Genomic DNA, 4,931 nt, shown 5'->3' on the forward strand with positions numbered 1-4,931 from the left:
GTATTAAATAGAAGTATAAATAAAATATAAAGTAGTGCCTTTTTATAGAGCACTGCTCAAAAAATTAATCAGTAAATCTTGGTGCTGACTTTTTAGTTGGGCAACTTTAAGCATCAACCGCTCTAAAACTTGTGCTTCGCTTCCCAGCTATTCCATGATTTTCACTATCGAAGTTAGATGATTGAAGATGTATTTGCTTGATACTCGTGAATATTTTTGGTAGATTCTCAAAAATCGGTAAATGGGTCTTAGAGCAATGGCCAAGTTTCTAAGTTTCTGTTGTAAGCGCCCGTTGATATCTTCAGTCAACGAATTTCAGTCCAAGGGAACCTTGCTGTCTTATAAACCTAATTATAAACTAAAAAAACCAAAAATAAAATTGAAGACACTCTTCTTTGGTTGGTGCAGCTGGGAAACTCCTCCATTAAATCAAATTTAAATTACATACTTCAACTATCTAAAAAAAACTAAAGTACTTACTAAGTTTAGTTGAATTATCTTTAACGTTTTCCCCTCTTCCATCGAAATGGAACCGACTTAGAACTGACTACGCGACCAATAAGGCTGCTTACGAAAGACCAGAAACATAAATAAAAATCCTGATCTATAAGCCTGATCGAGTAGTTTTCAAATATCAAAATGGACACAACAGGTGGACAGTAAATAACTCAATTTCCATAAGCCCAAACCGACATGAGCACATTTATTAATACAGTATGTAAATCGCGCCCGGTGCCCATACATATATCACATTTTTCCTTCGGCCGATTCGATTGGTCGATAGAAACAACCCGAAAAGCGCACGAATGTGTGTCAGTGCGAAATATAATCGGCCTTTTCGAGTTGTAGGAGTTTGTTCTAGTTTTCGCGGCGGCAATTTTTACCGCAGAAAACCGGCCCCGGAGTTTTTTTCCTGCAGCTAAAATGTTACACCGCAAGCCATGTTCTCTGCTGATAAAACGGCGGCGATCATGGAACGCGGACAGTTTTTGAGATAATGACCTATAGCGTAACGATAAACCGAACATATTTACTACTAAACACTTTAACTAGTTTTGTCTTAATGCTCGTCAAAGAAATCCCGAGAGTCATTGGAATGAAAAGGAAACGAGAAATCATGGAGTTTTGAATGGCCTAAGAAGGCATTTCCTGTGCGCTTAGTCCTGCTTAAATCTTTATTTATCCCACAACACTTTGAGCAATTTTTCCAAAATTGGAGATGTGTGCAAAAACGACACATTTTACGGACAATTTCTGAACATTTTCTGCGCCAAAACTAAATAATAAACCTAATAAATGCTTCCTCGTGTAATGTTTTATTTGTTAATTTTCATCTTCCGTTTGTCTCTGCTTCTCTGTTTATTTTCATTATTTCTTATCTGTTAACCGGATGTGGTAATGTACGATTTTTATCTTTGTTGCGAAAATGAATTTTTAAATTTTTTGCTGGTTACAAGCTATCAGAATTAGGGAACGCTGCCTTCAGGAAAGATGTTTGGAAATATTGAAGACAAAAAGGCAACAAGAAAGTTGCATTTTTGGAAAGTTTGGGTGAGAATAATAAGACCATATAATAAATAACATACAACAGAACATAACTGAAATAATTCGTAATACGAAAAGGCGAGGTTTTGTACTTCAGATCAAGAATGTTCTCAATTTTTAAGCAAAATTTAAGAGATTTTGAGAACATTTACATTTTTTCAAAAAATCTACAAAAATCGAATAGAAAAATTTCGTACAAAAATCAAAATTTCACATGCGTGTTTTTTGAGCTCAATCGATTCCTTTCGAGGTAAGAAGGTCACAAATATGCATTTGTAAAGCGTTTGGGTCACTCATAAGGAAGAAATCATCGGTTAAAGATCGTGAACGCTCAAAAAACGCTTAAAATGTGCCGAAAATGTCTATTATTTCGCATCTGAACAGGTTTCTAATATTTTTCATCAAATTTTTTTTAGCTCTGTCTTCTTTGCCTCTTGTTGTTCTTTTGATTGATTGCTTTTATTTTATTTCTTCTCATTCAGCTTTTGACTGTCATCGACCATTGCACAGGTAAAATAAAAAAATTAAACAGTTAAAAACCTCTCTCTTGAATTTTGGTGCTTCACAGGAAAAAAATGGGGATAATTATTCAAATCCATTCCGCGGATTTCAGTCAAGTCATCTTCATTTTTCTTTTGCCAACTTCTCACATTTTGCCTGCCTGCTAACAGTAATTTCTATTTATTTCGTCTGAAGCCCCGTTTGTTGCATGAAAAAGCGCTCGAACGACACACCGGCATTCTTTCTTCAGTTGGACACACGCGTCGCTCGGTAAAATTGGGCAATTTCTATTCTTCAGTTGACTCAATAAGTAAAATCATGGTATGATTAAAATGGTCGAAATGACGAGAAAAAGCGAATACCACCTGAAATTGTCGTTTCATTCAGCGGTCAGTTTGAATGGTCGGCGCAAAGACAAACGAAGGACACTCGTGTAACTGTAAAAGTCATGTTGCGGGATTTTTTCTTATTTAAAATCAATGGGAAATTACAGCAAAAAAAATCACCTAATAATAATTCACATACAAACCTAGATACTAATGAATTTAGATGGAAGGGTAGGGGGGTCAGGGAACAAAACATTCAGTTTTTGCGGTTTTTTCTTAATTAAAAATGTTTCTTAAAACTGATTTTGGTCATTTTTACACACAGTTGTGGTACTTAACGTAAAAATATCGCAACAACAATAGGGTGTTTTCATTGCATCAAAAATTCCTACAAACTGAACAGTAATCTATGGTAATGTATATATATGAAAGATTGAATAAGTTTATAGTATCTATCTATTGCTATTTTGTTAAAGATTTAATAAACAAATTCAGCTAAAATTCAAATTATTTATGAATCTCTAAAACGCAATCCTATTGGTTGTGACGTCTCTGGTCATATAAATGGCGGATTGTTCACGTTCTGTGCATAGTGTTTCGCTGTGTGGTTGTGTTTCATTAATTATTTTGTGGATTTAAATAACTTATAGTTTGTATTAAACTAAAAAATGGCTTCAGAAGGATTCCTTAAAGCGTCAACAAACAATTTACCATGTGTACATATTTTTATCGATACCAAATTTTAAAAAAACGACAAACGCTTTAATTTAGCCGAATTTAAAAGTCTCAAAGCAGCATCGTAAGTAAAAATCCGTAAATTCATTATTAGTTACTCTCTCCTTAATATACTAATCGGTCTATATTGGTTTAAATTAGGTAAATAATATATAGAATTTCACTTATCCACCTTAACCTAACTTATACACATGGCTGGTTTAAAAGGAAAATATACTCTTAAATTTGTATTCTGGGCATCACGAGAACAATATGGTGATATCGGATATGTGGAATTGACACGCGAGTGTTCTTTGTGCACTGTACAAGGTAGAATTTGCCCAGAACACAGAGTCTGCCTCATCGTTAGCTTTTTGTTCGTACTTTCATTAAAATGATCCTCGCAACAAAAAAACATTGTTTTTGATTTAGGAACATCAGGTCTAGCTGATTTGAACCATAAAACTTTACGTGCATAATCATGAGGAACGGTTAGAAAGAGTTTATTTGGAGCACTTATTGAGGTATTCCTGCATCCTGGCACAAAACACCACTTATTTAGTTATAAAGTTTCCATTATGTAAGATAATAATAATAATCAATAAAATAATGATAATCCCAATAACACAAATAATGAAACAAAGCTGCGAAAACAACAAAATAAACACGAGGCACTTTGTTGATATGACCTGCTACGTCATAATCGGGATAGGCAACCGACGATACGGCTTCGGCGTTTCTGGCGGAAAATATCTGATTTGAATTAAAATTCGCTTTAAAATTATTATGGATACTTTTTTTGCTCATAAAATTATATGAAAACACCCTATTGGCGATTGGCAGGGTTTTTGTGACTAGTGCTTCAGAGGCTTTGTTCACCGCCGAACCAAACAACCCTCTGAAGATGTCAACCATGCGTGTTGGACCTCAGGAACAAATTCGGTCTAAAAAATCCGCAACTATTTGAATATAGCAATACTTTGTAGGTACTTGGCTGGAATGTTCCCACGAGCAACCCTAATGAAACAATTCCTCGCAAGGCTCAAATACTGTGTTCCATCAAATAAATCACATGCTACGAACTGTAAATTGACAATTGTAATTATAACCAGTCCTCAAGTTGCCAGATCGACACGATCATTGCCTTTTTGCCTCCATTATCGCGATCCCCGTCAATCGGAATCACTGAAAGCAATCGATAAAAACTCGTTCGATTTCCTCTTATTGATAATGACGTGCAAAAAACCATTCGAATCGTTACCAGAGCCGTTTTGTTGGTAGTTGTTGTCTGCCAGGTTGTAGGGAAAAGTTCGAGAAAAACGAGAGTTTTAGAACATATTTTGCCGCAAAAGAATTCAACTTATGATGACTCTCTCATTTTTATCTTTGACAAGAAATTAATATGTAAGTATCTTCTCTATCTCCATAACATTTGACATGGAACATGGAAGCTTTGTGTGTTGGAAGTGTCTTCGGTTCATTGGAAAATGCTTCATGTTTACCCTGTTGACTTTTCTGTTGGTCACGCTGAAATGTAAATTTTTTCTAGTCTAGCGACAAATAGCTTTGTTTATTTGTCTTCATCCACTTTACACATAGAAATAGCTTTTTACTCTAAAATATCCAACAGTTTTAGATTTTAATATACAGGGTTATTCACTCTATACGGCACGGACGTTTGCGGCTAGCCAGTTTGTTTTATGCAAAGTATTATTTGATGAATCCACAGACGCCTATCGGGTGCACATGTTAAAAATATTTTTGTAATGTACAGAGTGTCCCAAAAGCCCTAAAAGTATCAAAGTTGTGTTTTTCTAAATGAAATACCCTATATATTATTGCATT

This window comes from Dendroctonus ponderosae, unplaced genomic scaffold (genome assembly GCF_020466585.1).
Source record: "Dendroctonus ponderosae isolate FM_Combo_2020 unplaced genomic scaffold, Dpon_F_20191213v2 Dpon_F_20191213_8, whole genome shotgun sequence".
In the NCBI taxonomy this organism is placed as follows: Eukaryota; Metazoa; Arthropoda; class Insecta; order Coleoptera; family Curculionidae; genus Dendroctonus; species Dendroctonus ponderosae.